General features: G+C 45.3%; 1 protein-coding gene across 3 annotated transcripts in view; it reads left to right on the top strand.

Annotated features, from left to right (window-relative positions):
• Positions 1-24370, top strand: part of ANO4 (anoctamin 4) — a 273834-nt gene that overhangs the window by 88796 nt on the left and 160668 nt on the right. The window contains exon 1 of one of the 3 annotated variants that reach the window (XM_068272807.1): positions 1072-1145. The exons of the other annotated variants lie outside the window; for them this stretch is intronic. The gene's annotated coding sequence lies outside the window, so the exon portion shown is untranslated. Of the gene's footprint in view, positions 1-1071; positions 1146-24370 lie in introns of those variants that run through there. 3 annotated transcript variants of the gene reach the window in all.

The raw sequence follows: 24370 nt of genomic DNA, 5'->3' as shown, positions 1-24370 counted from the left end.
CAGTAGTGTTTGAATCTAACACTTGAAACAAGCATATAGTTAATCTTGCCATATTTTTGTCAGAAGCATCTAATCTCTATACTGAAAAGTATTAAATATAGCAGGTCAGCAGCAAAGCCAGGCAATGTGCATTATTTAATAGGAAATAAATGTGTCAGCCTCCACATGTCTTTCACCTCAGATTCCCTTTAAAATAAACAGAAAGAATACCTTGTGTGGCAGATAAAAGCAAACGGCTGTTACTTTCTGGATGACCCTTGCAAAAGAGAGCTGTCCGTGGTGCTGATATTTGTGATCTTCCATTTACAACTACCCTTCACATTTTTTACACCTCCTTCCCTACTAACCTTTCCAGTAATGCAGTAATATGTCCTAATTATTTAAAACTGTTGAAAAGACTTAATTCTTCTTCTCTGAGGCCGTTTGACTTATGCTTCAGCTTTCATTTGTCTCCTACTAAACTTGCCTTGCTGTCTGGTAGGAAGTGTGTGGCTGAATTGCTCCTGAATACTTCACCCAATCAGGATTGTAGGGGAACATGTGGTTGAGTTGCCACTTGCCTGTTAGGCTGAATGGAGGAGAATGGCATGGCCAGCAGAGAGATCCTGGGAATGGGCGGCCGGGAGCCTGTAAGTCATTAAACAACACAAGCAGAATATGCTGCAGATTATTTAAATTATGGTATTTAGGTATTTTCTGGTGGAGGGACATGGCTATGTTTGTAACTGAATTTGACATTAGGGAAATTACTATATTTTTTACAGCGTTGCCATGACTATATTTGTTATAGGGGTGACATGGCTATACTTGTTATGAGAGTAGAAGACTAGAACTCTTATACTTGTTATGAAAAAGTCATTTGTGGTTATTCTTGATGTTTTAAACAGGAAGGGGTTATGGCTGTACTTGTCTTTAGCGGTATGGCTGTAATTGCCTTTGAAGGTATGGTTATACATGGTTTCTAACATTAAGTGTTTCCTTGTGAAACAGCAGGGTAGGTAGGAGCAAATCATTTACCTTTTTTGAAGCTCCTTTTACCTCTGTTCACTCCCTAAACTAGATGGAGGTAACACAGCGGGGAGCTTATCATGCTGACTGTTCACCCCCATAAGAAGTCAAAGAAATAGCCACATTAACTCAAACAGGTAAAAGGGATCTTTCAGTAAAACATTTGTGTATAATTGTAGACAGTAAACCACATGGGGTTGTAATATTTTATAACTTATTGATGATGATGATTAAGTGTTTTAGGTTTTTCTCCAGGACCTGCTTCTTGATCCACCACCTCCTCATATGTTTTGCAGAGCAGCACCTTTCTGGTGTTGCTGGAAGCCTTCTGTCAGCGTTTTGGCCCAATCTTGTCATGTTGATGAAAACCTGCATCTTCTGGTATCTTGCCAGTTTGCTTAAAGTCTTTTTGTGCAATGATTAATTGCCAGCAGCATCCGCCTTTTTCAAACTGTGGTACTTGACTGATGTAAGCCTGCCAGGTCAGTCTAGATTTATAGGCAGGATGATGCAGGATGATGTAGGATGTTGATGCTGCTGGGTTATGTCAGTGGTGACAGGAAATTCATATAAGCCCAGGTGAGTCTTTGGAATTTACCGTCACCACTGACATAAGCAGGCTGCGTCATCCCACTGAATCTGTAAATATCCATGAGTTTGGTGGGATTACATCAGTTGAGCTCCAGAGTTTGAAGATGAAGATGAAGACAGCTGCTAGCATCTCTTCAGTCAGCATAGAGGGAATAGCTTGTCTACACATTACTAAGTACTAATGGTTCCTGACTAGCCAGCCCTTAAAAGCTCAAAACTGCAACTTAGTATATCGTCTGCATTCCTGCGATTTGTCAGAGAAATGTGCACCTATTCCCTGCCTGAGCTGTCCAGGTAATACAGCAAGATGCAGGATTTTCTGTGGTATCTGAGGCAGGGTTGCCAAGCATCTGACATTATAGGAACAGTCTATAAAAATAGAGCTCTCCATAATGCCCATCATTTTAATTAGAATACTTCTTATCTGCAGGCAACTAATGTATAAGCGCATTGCACGGCCCCTTCTCCTTCTCAGCTGGTATTCCAAGCCACTAGCAGGCATGTTCCCCAGCTCACAACCCATTTCTTCATTCTAACGTAAGCCCTGGAGAGCCTCCGAGCCAAAGCCACGGCCAGCCCACTTCCCCCCAAGACATAAGAGGAAGTACCTCCTCAGTCTGTCTAGCCCTGCATTGAGCCTTGTGTCATGTGTGCTGCACTAGGTGCATAGCAGCCAGCCATCAGGTGACTAACCCAACTGACCCTCCCAAGCTGGGAGAGGGAAAGAGAACCTATCACTTTGTCTGCAGCACTGCACTGGCAGCCTGATGACAGTAATGAGTTGTGCTACAAAAAGACTTTGCGGTGAGTACTGGGCTGAGCCTGATGGTTTGTTTGAGGGAGTGGAATGTCTGGGAAGTTGGCTGGATTCCAGTGGTAGTTTGAGTTATCTATATCACTGTGTTGTAGGTGCTGGCTGTATGATAGTGAGGGAGTTTTCAGTAGACAAGAGGTAAATGTGTGCTTGGTGGTGGGGGTCTGTCAGGTATCATCAAGGAGCACAATATCATTAAAGTGAACCTCCAGACTAAAAATCTACTCAGCAGCACTGAAAAGGCTTGGTATTTCTTTAACAGGTTCACAGCATCAGAACTTTGGTTTTCTTACCCAAGCCTCATTGTTGCTGCACAGAAGAAAATTGCCCGGGCATTTTCCCCCTGATGCTGTGCAAAGCATGATTGGTTTTCTGATGTTGTTCTCCTTCTGCTGTTTTGGTTCAAATTTGTTTTTTTTTATCTTGAATTTGAGATTTGAAGCCTAGCACGTGCACCTGGGAGGGGTGGTCAGGACACAGGACAGTTGGAACTGTTCCTCATGCTCCCTGTCACCTCCTTTCTACCAAAAAGATGGCTGACCCCCATGAAAAAGATGGCTGCCCCCATGAAATCACAAACATTTGCCTGTTAAAACATGGTGGGTAAGAGATTCTATGACCTATCTATTTTATTTAACATAGCTAATGTAACTTAATGACAGTATGTTTGTTTAGGCTGAAGTTCCCTTTTAAAGGAATGCTATCGATACCCAAGTGTTCTAAAATGACAATGTGCAAATAATGTCTAAGAAGCTGTGTAAACATTTTCCTACTTTTCATGTTAAATATCAGAGGCAAAAGCTGTAATTTATTGAGGGTAGGATTTAGCTATATTGGGACAAATTAATTGCAGAAGGGGTGTCTGCTTCAATGCACAGCCAGAGTTGAATATCAGACTACAGAAAGCAAATATAAAACATATCAAACTCTGAAAGCAAAAACAGTATGAAAAAGCTGTGAGAATTAGTTACATTTCCTCTGCTCTCTTCAGACACTTCAGTCAGAAACACAGGACACAGAAGCTGCAGCTGTTCTCTCTGTCACATGCAGAGCTACACATAGAGTTAACTGATCAAGTGTGAGGGGAATTTCCCCTCTCCTCATGGCTCAGACAGCCGTCAGTTTTGGCGTCAGTAAAGTTTGAATGTATTTTGATAACAGTAAACAAAGAAGTTGCTACTAAAATGTATACACTAGTACTTAGCAGCACTTCCCAAACGATTCCTGTGTCAATTGAAAAACAATATGTAAATCGATAGTATTCCTTTAAGGACAAGTGAATGTGTTTAATGATATGACAAGTGAATGCACAATAGTACATTTGTCAATCACCAGAAATAGTAAATCACCCCTTTGTTAATTTTACTGTTGTTGAAGATGAAGAAAGAAATTGAGGGTAGCAACATACTAGCATATGGAACACATACTTACTGCACAAGCAAATTCAAAGGCAGCTCTTAGTGGATGAAGAACAACTAAAGTATGTATAATTTAGAAGCTTTGTTGAATCTTCCAAGAACTATGAGTATTCCAAGCTTATACTATTCCAACAGATTATTAGGGGCAGCTCATCAAACTGCTTCAATGACTTAAAGTGAACCTCCGGACTAAAATTCTTCTCAGCAGAACTGAAAAGGCTTGGTGTATCTTTAACAGTTTCACAGCATCAGAACTTTGTTTTTCTTACCAAAGCATCATTTTTAGCTGCATTTTTAGTTAAGATCCACCCATCAAAGAAAACTGCCCGGGCTTTTTTTTCCCTGATGCTGCGCAAAGCGTGATGGGATTTCCTATGTCGTTATTCACGTTGCCTAGCAACTGGGAGGTGTTATCAGCACACAGGACAGTTTGAACGGTGTCTCATGCTTTCTTTCACCTCCTTTCTACCAAAAAGATGGCTGCCTTCATGAAATCAAACATTTGCCTGTTCTTTTAAAACAGCGTGGGTAAGAGATTATATTTCCTATCTATTTTAATTAACATAACTAATGTAACTTAATGGCAGTATGTTTGTTTAGGCTGAAGTTCCTCTTTAAGCGTAAAATGTTTGCCTGAACATCTTCAGATAGCTTTTGTGTGGAAAGGTGTTGTTTGTGAAACTTCTAAAATCTGTTGTGTGTGATCTTTGAAAGTGTGCATTCAGGTCAGTTTATTATCCACCTTGTAAGGGGCCCATACACCTAACGATTTTCCCGCCGAAATACGGCCGTTTCGATCAAAGTGATCGAAACGGCCGTGAAATCGCCGCGCACACCGCTGACAGAACGATGGATTTCCATCCAAAATCCATCGTTCCCGTCGACTCCCGTCGATCCATCTGTGCGGAAGATTTTTCTCGGTCGCCGGCGGGTCGGGAGTGCGTCGATAGCGGCGTTCGAATGCCCGACGACCGACGCAATACAGCGGGTATACATTACCTGCTCCGCCGGCGCGAGTCCCCGCTGTCACCTCCCAGCTGGCATCTTCTCCGCATCACGGCATCCGGCATAACTTCCTGTGTCACTGCAGTGACAGCAGAAGAACAAATAGAGGGCGCTCTATTTGAACTTCCACTGTCACTGGTGTGACAGAACATTATACGCGGATGCCGGTGATGCGGAAGGTGATGGGAGAAGATGCCAGCCGGGAGCCGATGCGGAGAAGATGCCGGGACCAGGCGGAGAAAAGGACAGCGGTGGACCGGGGGACTCGCACCTGCCGGAACAGGTAATGTATGCAAGGGGGGGGGGGGGCGGCAGCAGCGGCAGCTCCACAGATTGTGATCGGTTTCAGGCTGAAATCGATTCACAATCTGTTTGCAGTAAGGTGGCCATACGATCCCTCTCTGATCAGATTCGATCAGAGAGGGATCTATCTTTTGGTCGAATCTGATGGCTAATCGACCAGTGTATGGCCACCTTTAGAGTTCTTTTTCACTACATGCGATTCCGATTTCTGGTTTTGATGCGATTTTACATGCGGTTCTGATTTCTATTTTTGATGCAAATTAAAAGAAGTCCTACATGTTGTTTTTTGGGGGGGGGGGGGGGGGTTGCTAGTATCCAGTGAAAATGGCAAATCGGAATGGCAATTTGCAGTGTAAAAGAAGCCATAGAAGTGGTAAGAGTAGGCAGATCCAGGCCGAGGCAGAGGTAAAGGAGGTAACAACCTTGGGTGCATTTAGCAGCAGAGAGTCAGAGCTCTTATTTTAGTGAGGCCTATGGCAGTTTGCTGAAGCAAAGTGCTTGCACAGAGCTGCTCACCTGCCAGCACAATAATGGATGATATTCAGAGAGGTGGGTATGCCCTGCTGTTTCAGGTATTTACACTGTGCAGAGGAAGAAATACACACTGCTGAAAGCTCTATGCTTTGCGCACTTACTTCTGCAGTGTTTGACTAAGTTTATCAATAATTTTTCCTGGAACAACTACATCAGATATGAAAGCTGAGAAAATAATGGCAAAGTGCCCAATACACCTTTATTAACTGTGAGAAATCCAGGAAGATAAACTAGGATATTAAGATTTGATTGTCAGCCATCAAATGTATTTAGTTAACATAATTCCTAGTTTGGATATTTACTTTCACCTATCAGAGCACAGGAATAGATGATAGAATTTGCCTTTGGTTGCTCAATGAAAGCGGCCTTGTATTTGTTATCTAGTTGTACATAATAGAGCCACATAATTCATATTTAAGGTTTTTTTTTTGTTCATGTGTCCCACCATTTACTTCATAATTTTCATTCCTGCAGCATCATACACTCATCATTAAATGTACACAGTCTGAGAGATCTGCAGATGTAAGCAACTTGTTAATTGAGTTGCATGGCAATCAATAACATTCAATTCAAGGTTGTAGAGCTCAGTTTGTAAGGAGGTGCACAACCACCATATATTTCACGTTACATTATAATTGCAGCCCTTGATTTCACAGCTGGACCACAGTAATTTATATTTTACATGGTAATACAATTTTAAATCAGCCTAAGTATTTCATTACAAAGCTGGTGGGAATGTTTATTTGGTAAATGCTGTGAAGTGTTAATAATTGTAAAATCTTACTTCATACAAACCGATGATTGCTGCATAATGATCACAACTGCAGCTTTCCATTGTTTTACTGCATATGATGGTATGTTTGCATTCATTAGCCATTCCGTTTATATGGGGATGACTCCTGACTAGTCTCCCTCTGTCCTGGAAAAGCTTCAAATTGGTAGTCATTCCATTTACCTCCATCACCTTAAAAGAGGAACTGTAGAGAAAATTATATAAGGAAAAAAATTGCTTATTCTACAATATTAAATCATTTAGCCAGTGTTTGCCCATTGTAAAGTCTTTCTTCACCCCTATTTACATTATGAAATTTATCACAGGTGGACAACATCTTTAGTCCTGCCAGGTGCAGCTGTGCGGAAGGTTTGTTTCTGAGAAGTCCGCTCAAGTCCGCTCTTATCAGCCGAACAACAGACTGTACACTCGCATGATTTGACGTCAGAACGACCGGTCGTTTGGACGTCCAAACGACCCGTCGTTCGCGGAAATCCGGCGTGTGTATGGGCCTTTATAGTTAATGGTAAAAGGCCCCTTTCCTATCTTTTAAAAAAATTGATAACGGCTGTGCCTCTCTCTTTGTACTCTGTGCTGAAGTGAAGGGTGCTAGAACTGAAGTCACTTCAATTATAGATTGAAAAACAACAATCTAGGTCTTTAGGCTACGCTCCTTGCTATGCTGTTGTGTCATCATTGTTGCTGTGCTGTTCATTTTGAATGATAATAATGGAACCAGAATTATAGCAGCACAGAGGAACTGTAGGGAAAACAACAGAGCTTATTTTTACAATATTAATTTATTTAGTCAGTGTCTGCCCATTGTAAAATGTTTCCTTTCCCTGATTTACATTCTGAAATGTATCATTGGTGGTGACATCTTTAGTTCTGCCAGGTGATCTGTACAGAGAGTGTTTGTTACTGAGAGTTTTATTCATAGAGGGAGATACTGCTTGCTTGACAGTTGTAAAAAGCTGTTATTTCCCACAATGCAATGAGGTTCACAGACAGCAAACTGTCAGGACCATGGTCATGACATCACACTGTGGGCAGGGCCGAGCCTGGGCGGGTGCTGCGGGTGCATCGCACCCAGGCGCCTGTCTCCGACAGGCGCCGCCCAGCCTCCGCTCACCCCATCTGGCCGCCGCTCTCTCCCTCCCTTCCTCCCTCCCTGTAGCCGCCGCCGCTGCGTCAGACCTCGATCAGGCGGCGACCAATAGTGCAGGCGCTAGGACCCAGCGCCCGCACTGATATGCGGAAGTGACATCACTTCCGCATATAGAGCGGGTGCGTCCGGCGCCCGCACTTACTGGTCGGGTCGCGGCTGATCTTGAGGTCTGCTGAGTGCTGGCTGGCTGACTGACTGCCAGGTAAGGGGGGAGCGGCGGCGGCTAGAGGGGGGCTCCCTGTCACTTGCTCACCAATGGGGCTCCCTGTCTCTCACTCACTAATGGCGCTCCCTGTCACTCGCTCACCAATGGGGCTCCCTGTCACTCACTAATGGGGCTCCCTGTCACTCGCTCACTAATGGGGCTCCCTGTCACTTGCTCACTAATGGGGCTCCCTGTCACTCGCTCACTAATGGGGCTCCCTGTCACTCACTAATGGGGCTCCCTGTCACTCGCTCACTAATGGGGCTCCCTGTCACTCGCTCACTAATGGCGCTCCCTGTCACTCACTCACTAATGGGGCTCCCTGTCACTCGCTCACTAATGGGGCTCCCTGTCACTCACTAATGGTGCTCCCTGTCACTCGCTCACCAATGGGGCTCCCTGTCACTCACTAATGGGGCTCCCTGTCACTCGCTCACTAATGGCGCTCCCTGTCACTCACTCACTAATGGGGCTCCCTGTCACTCGCTCACTAATGGGGCTCCCTGTCACTCACTCACTAATGGGGCTCCCTGTCACTCGCTCACTAATGGGGCTCCCTGTCACTCGCTCACCAATGGGGCTCCCTGTCACTCGCTCACTAATGGGGCTCCCTGTCACTCGCTCACTAATGGGGCTCCCTGTCACTCGCTCACTTATGGGGCTCCCTGTCACTCGCTCACTAATGGGGCTCCCTGTCACTCACTTACTAATGGGGCTCCCTGTCACTCACTCACTAATGGGGCTCCCTGTCACTCGCTCACTAATGGGGCTCCCTGTCACTCGCTCACTAATGGGGCTCCCTGTCACTCGCTCACCAATGGGGCTCCATGTCACTCACTAATGGGGCTCCCTGTCACTCACTCACTAATGGCGCTCCCTGTCACTCACTCACTAATGGGGCTCCCTGTCACTCACTCACTAATGGCGCTCCCTGTCACTCGCTCACTAATGGGGCTCCCTGTCACTCACTCACTAATGGCGCTCCCTGTCACTCGCTCACTAATGGGGCTTCCTGTCACTCACTCACTAATGGCGCTCCCTGTCACTCGCTCACCAATGGGGCTCCCTGTCACTCGCTCACTAATGGGGCTCCCTGTCACTCGCTCACTAATGGCGCTCCCTGTCACTCACTCACTAATGGGGCTCCCTGTCACTCGCTCACTAATGGGGCTCCCTGTCACTCACTAATGGCGCTCCCTGTCACTCGCTCACCAATGGGGCTCCCTGTCACTCACTAATGGGGCTCCCTGTCACTCGCTCACTAATGGCGCTCCCTGTCACTCACTCACTAATGGGGCTTTCTGTCACTCGCTCACTAATGGGGCTCCCTGTCACTCGCTCACTAATGGGGCTCGCTGTCACTCACTCACTAATGGCGCTCCCTGTCACTCGCTCACTAATGGGGCTCCCTGTCACTCGCTCACTAATGGGGCTCCCTGTCACTCGCTCACTAATGGCGCTCCCTGTCACTCACTAATGGGGCTCCCTGTCACTCACTAATGGGGCTCCCTGTCACTCACTAACGGGTCTCCCTGTCACTCACTAATGGCGCTCCCTGTCACTCGCTCACTAATGGCGCTCCCTGTCACTCACTCACTAATGGCGCTCCCTGTCACTCGCTCACTAATGGGGCTCCCTGTCACTCACTCACTAATGGCGCTCCCTGTCACTCGCTCACTAATGGGGCTCCCTGTCACTCACTCACTAATGGCGCTCCCTGTCACTCGCTCACTAACGGGTCTCCCTGTCACTCGCTCACTAAAGGGGGTCCAGGCTGGCTACATATACTGGGGACACTGGCTGTTTGTCATTATGTGCATTTACTGGTGAAAAGCTGTCTCTTATGTGCATTTGCTGGTGAAAAGCGGTCTCTTTTTATGTGCATTTACTGGTGAAAAGCGGTCTTTTTATGTGCATTTACTGGTGAAAAGCGGTCTTTTTATGTGCATTTACTGGTGAAAAGCGGTCTTTTTATGTGCATTTACTGGTGAAAAGCGGTCTTTTTATGTGCATTTACTGGTGAAAAGCGGTCTTTTTATGTGCATTTACTGGTGAAAAGCGGTCTCTTATTATGTGCATTTACTAGGGAAAAGCGGTCTCTCATGTGCATTTACTGATGAAAGGCTGTCTGTCATTACGTGCATTTACTGGTGAAACGCTGTCTCTTATGTGCATTTAGTGTGGAAATTTTGTCAGTAAAAAATCTTTTCTCCGTAAATTTTTAGGTATTTGTCAGTAAAAAAATAACGTGAAAGGTTGGCAACACTGGCTGGCAGCGCAACGGGAAAGATACAGGCAGCCCACCTCACGCTTGGGCTTGGTGGGGGGAGGTGCCAACAGCGAGCGGAAGTAGGGTGGCCGCAGGCAGCCAGAAGTACGCAGTGTGTGACTGCGTCGCACTCGCAGAGCCTCTCAGCCTGAGTCAGTCCAGAGACTAGCAGACTCGCAGGCAGCCAAAGCCAGCCAGGAGCAAGCTCATGGAAGAGGGGTAAGAATGGGGTATCACATGCATGCGTAAAGAGGTGGAAGGTGTGGGTGTGATTAGGCAGGACATGGGTGTGGTTATGTGGTTGGGCGCGGTTAATTTAACCACTCCCATAGGCGCCAGAAAAAATCTTGCACCCAGGTGCCAGGCACCCCAGGCTCACCCTGACTGTGGACGGGGGGTTCACCTAGATCATCAGCTATACAGACCCCCCTGATGATCTATTCGAGAGAAGGGAAATATTTCTCTTGTGAAAAGGAGTATTAGCTACTGATTGGGATGATGTTCAATCCTGGGTTACAATTCCTCTTTAAGGAATGTGGATTTTTATTTTAAATACCTTTACTAGTTTACTAAACAGTCCATTCACAAGATTAACTTAATCCATTCTGAGGTAAAATTAGCCTGATATAATGCAAAACCAAGTTTGTGTGAAGTGATTAACAAATATTTTGCTTTGCACTCTACCTTCCATCTGGCTGGAAATGGAAATATTCAGGGGTTAATCGGAATCAGGATCTACTAATCAATCTACCTGTTATTTGATGATCAGATTCCAGTTCTGATGACTTACTTTCTCCTATGATGCTACAGCCTTCCATGGAGTCTGGCCTCAATCATACAGCAGTTCTTCTCCTGGCAAAAGCCACCTCTGCCCATCCAAATCATTAGAGAACTTCTTCCACATCTTTCTTCCATTTCATCTTCCTCTTGGTCTGGTGTTAGTGGACATCATATCAAACAGCTTCTTAATATGGCTACCATTATTCTCTCTGAAGCCGTGACCAACCCATCATATTCTTTGGACCTTTACAAAATTATTATATTTCCACCCCCTGGCGTATCATTCGGCTTCCTTGTTTTTTATTGTTCTCCTTTGTTTTACAAGTTTGGGCTATAAATTCAGCATAACATCTTTCATTCAAAGATTTTTTTTCTTGCAGGTCCATAACAGCCTAGTTACTGCTTATTCGCTACCTGCTATAAATTGGTTGCACTACTAGGTATTCTCATGCACATAGGTTTTATCTGCTTGTTTACAGTTGCATGGTGGACATTCATTATGAAACTAGTGCATGTAGTGGTTGTATGTGTGCATTGCTCATATGAAGACAGATTAAAGTGCATAAACTACCATCAACCACTTTAACCACTGCATCAAAACAGTAGGATGTTAAAGATAGCAGCTGTTAGGTGGTAACCGTATAGGTCTGTGTGAATATATAATCTATCTAGATCTTGCTGAGCCACTGTCCATGCTTCACAACCATAAAGGGGCATACAAAACGCATAATTTTCCCTCAGTTTGTGTCACCCACCAGACTGGGTCAGACTATAGCATAACCCTAAATGATAAGTAATTATAGCCATAAAATATTTTCCTGTCAGTAAATGGCTTCTGAGAGCAGGAAAGAGAAAGAGGTGGCTTCTGCCAGGAGAAGAACTACTGTATGATTGAGGCCAGAATCCAGGAAAGAGATTAGACCCCAGGCTATAACTCAATCCTCTGGTTGACACTTAGGGGCCCCGGTACTGGACAAATGTGTTGCTAGGCAATAACTAGGCAATGCTTTCTGTGCATGTAAAGAGGTTAGGAGGAATAACAGCACTGATAAGAGTAGAGCAGCTTCCACTGGCGAGGTAAGGATGGGAAGAATGGACTTGGCCTCCAGTGGTCGCTTAAAGATCTGGCATGTCGTATTGTGAAGTGACCACAGCAGACCTTAAAGGACATCCGAGGTGAAAATAAACTGATAAGAAAAACAATTGTCTATCCTCCTTCTCCTAAAAATGACTTTTTTAGATATCCCACAGTTTATTTTATATTTAAATCTAGTTTTTAAATTTTTACTATTTCATTGTCTCTGCTCAGTGACACCTTTATTGAAGTATGCTAGAGCTCAAATCTATGAATTATTGACCCTTTTTTATCTCTTTCCTGCTTTTAGAAGCCATTTACTGACAGGAAAATATTTTATGGCTATAATTACTTATCATTGAGGGACAGAAAGAAACTATCACTCGCATACCTGATGTTTAACTCTTTCAGGCAGAGAAGGAAAAAAAGGAACACAGCCTAGTTATTTGTGTGCTTTGCACTATACATACACATGTCTATCTCATCATGTCTCATGTCACCTCGGTTGTCCTTTAAGGCAGGGGTCCCCAACCTGTGGTCCGCGGCCCACAGGTTCCTAGTTGGGCAGCAGGACTGTCCTCTTGCTGGGGCAACAATGCTAGCTATGCCACTGCACCCTAGCCCCTCCCCCCCCGTAACCCGCTCCACTGTCCACTAGGACGCGCACCCAACGTCCAAACACCCCCCCCCCCTACTGGGCACTATACTAGCTATACTGGGGCAATAAACTAGCTATACTGGGCACTATACTAGCTGTACTGGGGCACTATACTAGCTATACTGGGACACTATACTAGCTATACTGGGCACTATACTAGCTATACTGGGGCACTATACTAGCTATACTGGGGCACTATACTAGCTATACTGGAGCACTATACTAGCTATACTGGGCACTATACAAGCTGTACTGGGGCACTATACTAGCTATACTGGGGCACTATACTAGCCATATTGGGCAATATACTAGCTATACTGGGGCACTATACTAGCCATACTGGGGCACTATACTAGCTATACTGGGCACTATACTAGCCATACTGGGCAATATACTAGCTATACTGGGGCACTATACTAGCTATACTGGGGCACTATACTGGCTATACTGAGGCACTATACTAGCTATACTGGGCACTATACTAGCTATACTGGGGCACTATACTAGCTATACTGGGGCACTATACTAGCTATACAGGGGCACTATACTAGCCATACTGGGGCCACTAAACTCCCTATACTGGGGCAACAATGCTAGCTATGCCACTGCACCCTAGCCTCTCCCCCCCCCCCGTAACCCGCTCCACTGTCCACTAGGACGCGCACACAACATCCAAACACACACCTCCCCCCCCCACCCCCACACCCCCAGCGGTCCCCGGAAAAAAATGTGGTCAAAAAGTGGTCCCTGGGCCGGAAAAGGTTGGGGACCCCTGCTTTAAGGGACAACTGTACACACACTACATTCTCAGCGAAGATGGCCCTGATTAGTTCCCTCAGCTGAGAGCAGTCTATTGTGTATACGAGGCTTAAAGCAGATATCTATCTAAAATTGTAGATTTCAGGGGTCCTCCCCAGTTATTATTACCTACGATGTGATCTCCCTCGAAGCCGTCCTTGAAGCCCCGTATAAGCCGGCATCTGGCGCGTAGCCCCGGCCACTGAAAAACGCCATTCTGCTTTCTCTACCTCAATAAAGAAAACAGAAAGGCTTTTTTTTCAGGTGTAGGGGCTACACTCCAGATGCTGGCTGATTCGGGAACTTTGGGAAATGGTTTCATGTGAGAAGACACCACAGGTAATTATAACTTTCCGTACAGGAGGACCTGCGGAATCTACAATTTTAGTTAGATATCTTCTTTAAGTTACAATTGTACTAATAACAAACTTGCATATTCTTAGCTTGGACTCACTGTAGAGTTTGTTAATCTGATTTTGACTAGACCCTACACGTCTGGTGTGTGGTGCTATCACAGAGGAGAGCCTGATAAAATATAGCTTGCATAGCAACACTTCTTCAGCTTCAGTATTAATAATTTGTATCTGTCTGTCTTCAGTTTCACTTTAGGATCAGAGATATATACTCAGGGGCAGAAAGTTATGATTTTTTTCTGAGGAGAACTCAGCCAAATAGTTCATTATTGATTCCTCTGTACTGGAAGGCCTCAGAGTGCCCAGATACTAGGAAACAAATATCTCCTGTAATTTCCCATGTGGCCAGCATGTTCTTATATCAAGGGAAGTTCATTGAAATGGGTGTATTGTAGAATTTTACTCGAAAACAAAAAATCCACAGAAAATGTCTTTCTTAAATATAACACTAATTCTACACTTCATAAAATGCAGTTATTTATACAGCATGGGAACATTTGCATTATACATCAACATATAAAATATCACGTACATTGACCACATATATTACAATAGAAATGATGTAGATTGTAAGCCTCTGGCAGGGCCCTCCTCCCTAATGTTTCCAGCATTGTTTATGCAATCTTACTGTCATCCCTCCTGTGGACTAGAACAGTCTCTATTTTGACCTCTGACACTGTACTGTTATCAAATCATTTGCATGATCTTGTTTAGTTGTGAGCTCCTTGCAAGGCCGGGCCAAGGCATAGGCTGGAGAGGCTCCAGCCTCAGGGCGCAGTGTAGGAGGGGGCGCACAATTCATTCAGCTGTCATTCCTAATTGTGTATGAAGCAGAAAGAAATAAGAAAAGGGGATACATAGCAGTGACTGCAAGCCAGATAACTAGATATTAAGGTGTTGGGGAGGTTCTGGGCCCTATGGCACCTCTTAGTCAAATAGCAATCAATGTGTGACGGCTGGGGTGGGAGGGATGGAGGGGCGCACTTTGGTGTTCCAGCCTTGGGTCTGGAGGACCTTGTCCCTGCTCTTGCTCCTTGTATGTCCTACCCTGAATGCTAACCCATCTATCTATTGTGCAGCACTGCGTAATATGTTGGTGATTAAAAATACAATAAATAATAGTAGTAATGTCCTATGGAAAATGGCAGAATGGTTTACTTTGTCAGGTTTGCGAAACAGTGTCTAGTAAATTATTTTTGGCTATAGAGTTCAAGGGTTAATGTGAAATTTCTCATTATCTTTCTATTTCATTTTGGTGCCATCTGTGAATAAGCATTCAAAACTGAACAGGTATAAATGTCCCATCTTGTTGCTGGTAATTACCGTAGCTACACAGACTAGGGGTTTGTTATTTATTTTCCAAATCTAAGCTAATCCATTGGCGGGAAACATTGTGGACATGCTTACATGTAAGGAATGACAGATAAGGATTTTAACGAATCCTTTAAGGTTTAGACTAGAGATTACAGTACCTTTTGATACCAATAGTGGCTTTACTAACAAGAATTTTGGGTCTCCTAGTTCAGATAGGCCCTTTCATGTCAATAATCATAGTATAGCGTTCTTGTAGAAATCTAGTGGTGATGACTTATTCAGTATAGCTGCCTGCAGTAAAACTAATTATCAATACAATGTTCAATTGCTTGAGTAATGCTAGGTAAATACCATTCAATTTCCAGTCAGATCAACGGGTTGAACTGATCATTTCTGACATGTCTGATCTGCTGCCGATTAATAACAGAATCGATTTTCAGATCACTGCTGCACAAAATCATTCCCGTTATCGATTGAAAGCAGGTTGGACATGTTGGGAATAACTGGTTCATCCCGTCGATCCGACGGGAAATTGAATGGTGTGTACTTAACATTGGCCACATTCAAACATATCAGAATTCACATCTGCCTTGCGTAATTGCGAGCTCGCGTTCTTCGCACTCTTAATGTATTTCAATTACATTGCATTTGTCCTGCATTTTCTTTTCTTTCTTTCTTTCTTTTTTTTTTTTTTTTTTTTTTTTTAGCATTTTAATCTGCATTTTGTAAATTGCACCCCAGTGTTCCTGTCATACACAGAAATGCAGAAAAATGCCCTACATGATATGACTTATTTATGCAAGGGTCTGACTTTGTCTTAGACCGAGTTCACACTGTACAGATGCACAGTGGTGCTTTCACAGCCGATCCACTCAGGATACACTGTGTTCCCGTCACTTGTCCTGCACCAGTCCACGTGCATTGTTCAAGTTACTTTCGGTTGTGCATCTGGTCCACTCGCATTGCCACCCGTCTGGTTCACCTGCTGTCATTGATTTGGTTCCACTGCCGATCTTGTCACCGTCTCTCAGATCCACTGCAAGGGACAAATGGTGGTATACAGATCGGAGAACTGACAGATGCACATAGGGCTCTCCATTGGATTGCAACAGACCAATGGGAATACTCTCTTCTACCAGGGAGGATTCTCATTGGTCCACCATCACAGTGAACCAATAAGAGTTTTCCCTGTGGAGAAAGGATTCCCATTACGTAATCTGCTGCAATCCAGTGGGGAGCCCCATGCTTCCGACAGGTCTCTGATCTGCATACCAGCGCTGCTCCCCTGAAGTGCACCAGAGCAGTTGTGCCAGCCGCAGCAGTGGAAACGAATGTGATGGCGGCAGGTCACAGGCAGTAACATTAGAGAAACGTACATGTTGACCAGCCTGGTAATAATGGACACTGTACGTTCTGATAGGTTTCCATTGATTCCATCAACATCCACTTCTTAGAATCTCTTCTCATATCTGCCGTTCTGTTCCATTCAGTCCCAATAAGCGGAACTTTTTATTTTCTGCCAGTGTGAACCAAGCCTTAAAGAAACACTGAAGTCTCCTAAAATGCAGCTTTTTATTGCAAAAACCTCTTTAACATTATTGCCCTAACTAAAACGCTGCATACCCGCAGCTGAAATCTAATTAAATCCCCCCAAACTCCCCTCGCAATGTCCACGACTTTCTTGGTCATGGATTTTGCTGCCCCGGGAGGCAGAGCTTTCAGTTGCAGCTCTGCCTCCATGCGCGTCAATCCCCCTCCCCCTTCAGTGAAGGAAGACTGAGAGGGGCGGGCGGAGGCAGCGATCCGGGCTGATAGACGCGTGTAGAGGCAGAGCTGCAGCCGAAAGCTCTGCCTCTCACTGAAGCGCTCCCCACAGTGTGCCCCGCGGAGTTTTGGGGGATTTAGTTAGATTTCAGCCCGGGAAGGCAGCGTTTTAGTTAGGGCCATAATGTTAAAGAGGTTTTTGCAATAAAAAGCTGAATTTTAGGAGACTTCAGAGTCTCTTTAATCTGTTGCTCTCAGTTACTGATTTTCAAAGTAATTCCCATGTTTTCCTTTGGCTCAGTTCCTACTATATGCTTTTTAACTGAAAGATTTTCACAATGCACTCCTATGGAAAAAACGCATACCAACGTACACTAACGCATACCAATGCATTAAGTGTAAAAGGGCCCTAAGGCCCTGTTTACAGTAAAATCAGTTGCAATGCATTTTTTCTCTTCTGCATAGCATTGCATTATGAAAAATATTTCAGTTAAAACGCGTATAGTGTGAACTATGCCATAGGAAAACGTGGGCATTACTTTGAAAATTGGTTGTCCTTTCAGTTATAACTGAGAGCAACTGATTACCGTAAGTGTAAACGGGGCCTCAGACATTGTTTTATCTTATGCAATAAAATGCAAGTGTCCCTGCGTCATCAACTGAATGGTGGTGTGTCCCTGGCTTTTTTGTACTGAGCATGTGCGCAGCCAGGGCAGTTAGGACACAGGGCCGATCTGACAGTTTGCTGTCTGTGGTTCACAGAGGTACTCATTGCATTGTGGCAAATAACAGCTTTTTCCAACTGCCAAGCAAGCAGCTCCCTGTGCACATATACTTCAGACACTGGTGGGGAACGAGCAAACAGGACACATATGTGCGCGCATTGTGGGGGGGGGGGGGGTAGCGGCTGTGACCTAACGTTTGTTTTTTAACGGGCGGGCCTTTTTACTAGTCCCTCCATAATGTAGCAAATTCTTGATTTTATTCTCTGACTACAGGTAGGGTAGTAAATGTTGCCTGACACTGTTCACCTGAAAGAGTAAACATGATTCTATATTCACCCTCTCCAGTGCAGGCTGTCCTACATATCAGCAGTCTACATTTCTAATGTTAATTCGTTTAGTTGGTTCTGTATTCATGGTTTTGGGCTTCATTTACAACCTTCCTAAGCGGACTGCTGGAGATTTAAATGCAGGACGCTTTTGTTTGTTTGTAGCAGCATCTATCAGAGAGGGAGGGAATGCATTGCTAAGTATGTTGGGAGGCCCGCAGTAGCTAAAGGTTGAAATCCAAAGAATGTCATATGAAGGTTAGACTCTAGGTTAATAATAATTTGAGTATGCGTGCTCTGCTGCAGTCGTCTGTCAAGTACCGTATGAGAGAGAATCTTTATACTGGTAAAATCAAATGGGTAGTTTTATATAAGGATATTGTGTATATGCTGCAGGATGCAAAATCATTTGTTTTATTTTTCATTTTTTTTCTATGGTAACAATAATCCCTCTTTATTTGTGGAGGGAGGAGACATTATACTGGGCCTTGACATCATGTCAGGAATAGCTTACAGGTACTGCTAACAAAAGCTCTTCTATATTCTTAATCTGAGATTGTCAGAGTTAATGGACCAATCAAATGCTGCAGTACCAGTGTATTATTACATTTATTTTATACTATCAGTGTAATAGATATTTTATCCAATGCAGTAGCATATGTTAGGAGCTCTGTGCCAAAGTGCGAGTTTTACATTGTGCCCCCTCTATACGTAACAGTTGATATGGCGCACCAATACCTGCCAAGGACAGCTGCAGTGTCAGAGAAGTGTAAGCTGGGGAGGAGAATGGACTATCAATGGTGACAACTAATCAAATCACATATAGAGGGGATTATTATTACCAGCTCAGCACCAATTAAGAGCTAATAAAGTGGTTGAAGGAAGGCCCCTACTGGGCCTGTCTGGTCCAGGGGCTCTGGTGCGGACTCTTTCTCTGCATTCCCAATTGCTATGCCACTGATCCAGTGTTAATCTCTTAGAATGAATTTGGACGGCCAATTTATTACTTTTCTCATCCGTTACAATATTCCCTTTAAAACATTTAATTGAAAGCATGATAACCTAATGATTATTTATGTTGTAAATGAGAAGATTCTCTAGTGGTCAATTGTGGTATTGCTGCTGCTAACATTATCTGCCTCGATTAAGGCAGACATTTGTTGCAGTGTTGCAATATCCATAGGTGGTGGTTCTAACCAGGATCAGTGGTTGGAGTGATGTATAGCTGATGCCAGGTCATGGCATTTTGTGCTAGCAAGTGATTATTCTGAGGCTGTATCCAGCAGCAAAAAATCTTGTTGCATCTAAGTGGGATCGTGGTGGTCACCTCTCCACTGCCTGTGCCAAGCACTAGCAAGCATCTAACCAATGCACGGAAGCAGGGTTTTGTGTGAAAGAGAACTTGCTTAATCCCATTAATGGTCTTGTTCATTGTTCTTGGTACCAGTTTCTAGCCTCTAACACTGTCATTTCTGTTGCTGGGTCCTATTGTCTTTTGCCTTGCTGAGGGTTCTGGTCTATTCTCCTGCCACTGTATCCTTGTGCCAGTAATCCAACTGTTGTCTTTGCTTGTCACAGCATTGAGCTAGTGCCATCTCTGTTAATTGCTCTGGTGTTATTCAGACTCTACTGTGACCAAATAGATCAGCAGGGCTGCCAGGCAACTAGCATTGTTTAAAAGGAAATAACTGTAGCAGCCATCGTGCTTACAGGTGCCTGATGATGAAAAGGTGGCTCACTGCCCTTCCCTAGTGCCTACCTCTCTCCTTCCCTATGCAGAGTCCTGAGCAGAGATTAAATGAGCAGAGCCAGATTTAGGCCAAGGCCGCCTAGGCCATGGCCTGGGGCACCACAGGAGCAAGGGCACCAAAGCAGCAGGCTAAACTGGTGTAGCAGTTGCATGCTTGGAAATGTTGCAATGCAGGGAGATCAGGCAAGCACCTGACCGCGGTACTCTGCTTCTAGCTGCTAGTTTGCATTGTGGCCAGTGACTATGGACTTTGGCAGTATTGGAGACCAAAAGAAAGAGGAAGCTTCTACACTGGAGATGAGGTGATAACTGCTGCAGTGTGAAGGCGAGCTAACTACCTATACTAAAAGAGGGGTGGAAAAGGAGGGATTAAGGTAGTCATCTGGCTACCTGTACTGGAGGGAAAGGGGGAGGGGTCATCTGGCTACCTATACTCGGGGGGGGGGGGGGGGGGTTATCAGGCTACCTATATTAGAGGGAAGGGGGAGGGGACATCCAGCTACCTATACTAGAGGGAAGGGGGAGGGGTCATCTCGCTACCTATACTGAAGGGGGGCAGCTGGTGACAGTGGCCTTGGGCGGTAAAGAGTACTAATCCCGGCCCTGTACATGAGAGGTTACTCACCCAGCTCTCGGCATTCCACTGAGGAGATTTCTCTTCAGTCTGGGGTTAGCTACTTAATACTGAGGTTGCTCTGGCTAACTAATGCTAAGGGACATCTGTAGCTACTTATGGTGGGCAGGGTAAGTAAGGAAGAAGTGTCAGCTGGGCTAGCTAAATCCCTGTTGGTGCAGTTGGACTGGGGTTTGAAGGTTCATAGAGGGGGAACTCTAGGGTGCCAGGACATCTGTGCCTTTAGGCTCCTGTGATGTAAATCCGGGCCTGAATACAGAAGTTGGCAGTGGTCGATATTTAGAGAAAGGGTTTAATATATCCAGTAGATCTACACAAGCTGAAATACTTTCTTTTCTGGAGGATTTTGTAGTACAAGTGTTAACAGGGCTCCATATTTAGAGCAAGGGTGCTCACCCAACAATAGGAAAACACAGCAGAATTATTTTTTCTTTCAAGAAAACTATGGAAATTGGCAGCCGGACTCCATATTCAGAGCAAGGTTCTACACCACTCAGTAAAAACACAGCCGAATCACTGCTTATTGCAAGAGAATTCACTGTCTGCTGCTGCCTCTTTATCTGTAGATGAAGAAATCCAACCTTGCTCTGGGTCCCACGCCTCATTGTAGAGCAGGACCCAGAAGGAAGACACAGCAGCAAACGGCATACGCATGGTAGGCAGCAGATGAAGAGAACAGCCCTGCATCTTGGATCACAGGACTTGTTACTATACACTACACCACCTCTCCAGCATGCAGCTGTTCTCTCTGTCTGGTTATAGACCAATTGGATTCTTTGGGGGTAAAATGCATTCAGTGACTTCTTTGCTTCTGTTGGTGGATCCAGGCTATTCCTAGAGCTTTAATTTATTGACAAAAGAGAAATGAATCCACACAAGTATAATGCTGCAAATGCAAAGAGGACACTGAGTGCTTTTCCACCAAATCTTGGCAACATACCCAGTGCTGCGCATGAAAAGTCTTGCTTTCATATTGCACTTCAAGAGCTTAATTTGTTCCCAGATAATAGATAAGCTCTTCCTTCTGCTCTTCTATGCACAGCAGGAGTTATGGATCATCATCAACCATCTCTTCTAATAAAGGAACATTTTAGAGACAGCCTCCAGATGTAACTCCTCTTTGAAAGCATTTCTTTTTCCACAGGCCTTAAAGGACCACTATCGCGACATTTATCAAAAATAAAACTAAAAATAATTTATACTGAAAAGAGAGCAAGTTAAATGGATAGTAAGGGGTCAAGAATTAGTTCAAAAATAAATCATAGTGCTTTTTACAAATTCATGACAGCCTGCATGAGAGGGACTCTTACCTACGGAGGCTGTACTGGGGATGCTAGCTGCGCAACGGCATTTCAGCAAGTTATAAAATTGTCTCATGATGTTAGCCAGGCAGATACGTGCAGCCCCAGTACAGCCTCCATTGGTAAGAGTCCCTCTCATGCAGGCTGTCATGAATTTGTAAGCAGCAGTGTGATTTATTTTTTAACTAATGCTTAACCCTTTACTATCCCTTTTACTGCTTTCTCTTCAGTATAAATCATTTTTAGTTTTATTTTTTATACATTTTTCTATAGTGGTCCTTTAAATATGTTTATGCCTTTGACTTAAAGAGAAACACTTAGGGCTCATTCACATTATGGGGTTGGTGCACAAATCTTTGGTAATATTGCTGTGCACAGACATCGCATGGCAATATTACCGTTACTGCCGGCAGCAAATCATGCTATTAGCGCGACCCACAGTACTTGAGTAGCTAATAGCATAACTTGCGGTACTCTGCTGCCAGTAGTAACGGTAATAATGCTATGTGCTATCTGCAAAGCTAGTTCATCCACGAGGCAACTTAGACAGCTGCCTGGAGAGAGACAAGTGGCCTGGATGATGCAAACTCCCACCAAATCTAACCAAAAATAGCCATGTGGCCATCAGAAATTGTCCAAAGTTGCTACCTTACCTAGGGCCAGGGCTGGCCTTAGGTTTCACAGCGCCCTGAGCAGAACCAGATTTTGGTGCCCCCCCCCCCCCAAATTCATCCTCTTCGCGTGTGAGCGCACCACACACATACACTAATGGGGGGGGGATCTGCTGCCGAAATACACTAAAAGGGGATCTGCGACTGTAAGACTAGTAGCCTAAGCCTATATACACTAAAGGGGGGATCTGCCTACAGTAAAGGTTAGATAGGTAGCTGCCCCCAGTATAGGTTAGATAGGTAGCTGCCCCCAGTATAGGTTAGATAGGTAGCTGCCCCCAGTATAGGTTAGATAGGTAGCTGCCCCCAGTATAGGTTAGATAGGTAGCTGCCCCCAGTATAGTTTAGATAGGTAGCTGCCCCCAGTATAGATTAGATAGGTAGCTGCCCCCAGTATAGATTAGATAGGTAGCTGCCCCCCCAGTATAGGTTAGATAGGTAGCTGCCCCCCCAGTATAGGTTAGATAGGTAGGTTCCCCCAGTATAGTATAGATAGGTAGCTGCCCCCAGTATAGGTTAGATAGGTAGCTGCCCCCAGTATAGGTTAGATAGGTGGCTGCCCCCAGTATAGGTTAGATAGGTAGCTGCCCCCAGTATAGGTTAGATAGGTAGCTGCCCCCAGTATAGGTTAGATAGGTAGCTGCCCCCAGTATAGGTTAGATAGGTAGCTGCCCCCAGTATAGGTTAGATAGGTAGCTGCCCCCAGTATAGATTAGATAGGTAGCTGCCCCCAGTATAGGTTAGATAGGTAGCTGCCCCCAGTATAGATTAGATAGGTAGGTGCCCCCAGTATAGATTAGATAGGTAGCTGCCCCCCCCCCCCAGTATAGGTTAGATAGGTAGCTGCCCCCAGTATAGGTTAGATAGGTAGCTGCCCCCCCCCCCCCCCCAGTATAGGTTAGATAGGTAGGTGCTCCCAGTATAGGTTAGATAGGTAGGTGCCCCCAGTATAGATTAGATAGGTAGCTGCCCCCCCAGTATAGGTTAGATAGGTAGGTGCCCCCAGTATAGATTAGATAGGTAGCTGCCCCCCCAGTATAGGTTAGATAGGTAGGTGCCCCCAGTATAGATTAGATAGGTAGCTGCCCCCCAGTATAGATTAGATAGGTAGCTGCCCCCCAGTATAGATTAGGTAGGTAGGTAGGTGCCCCCCCCTCCCCTCATACTGGAGGGGGAGCCGCGGGGAGGGCAGCCCGACCTCTCCCTCCCTTCCTCTCCGGGCCACCCTCCGTGCTCCCCCCTCCGATGCAGACTGCAGCAGAGCCAGAGAGAACAACTCACCTCCCTGGTTCCGATCGCCGGCGCCTCTCACGGTGTCTCACTTGCCGCTGGTCTCCTCTTGTACATTGTCACTGATACACAGTAAACTTCCTGTTAAGCAGGAAGTTTAGTGTGCATCAGTGACAATGTACAAGAGGAGACCAGCGGCAAGTGAGAGGCGCCGGCGATCGGAACCAGGGAGGTGAGTTGTTCTCACTGCTGCAGTCTGCACTCTGCAGGGGGGAGCACGGAGAGCGCCCGGAGAGGAGGGAGGGAGAGGACGGGCTGCTCTCCCCGCGGCTCCCCCCTCCATCACGGTGGCATCATTCATGTTTGCCCCTTATCACCCCCAGCAGTGGCACGGGGGGGGGGGGGGGGGCGGAGCGAGACGGGCGCAGTTGCCAGCTTCCAAATTAAAACACATGCGGCAGGAGCGCCCCCTGGAAGCCGGCGCCCTGAGCGATCGCACAGGTCGCTCAGGTCAAAGGCCGGCCCTGCCTAGGGCTCCATTCCACCTCAATCTTCCTGTGGCTATCTGCACACAGCAGTGTAACCTCAGCTTCGTGCATCAACCCCTATGTGTGGTGCTGTCAGTTATGAAGCATGGTAACATAAAAGTCCTTTGACATCGGGGGCCTCAACACAATACCTCCCAATGGGAAATCACATTACATTACACTGCAAAACAGGGAACGCACATCTGCACTGTGAATGATAATATGAAAGTCAATGGTTTTTATGTTACCATGGGTATCACACACAAAGTGTGGTGCGTCATAACTGAGAGCACCACACGTAATGTGAATGAACCCTA

Source organism: Hyperolius riggenbachi, chromosome 3 (assembly GCF_040937935.1).
Source record: "Hyperolius riggenbachi isolate aHypRig1 chromosome 3, aHypRig1.pri, whole genome shotgun sequence".
NCBI classification, from domain to species: Eukaryota; Metazoa; Chordata; class Amphibia; order Anura; family Hyperoliidae; genus Hyperolius; species Hyperolius riggenbachi.
Note: the sequence above shows the minus strand (reverse complement) of the source record. Positions and strands in the feature narration are given on the sequence as shown.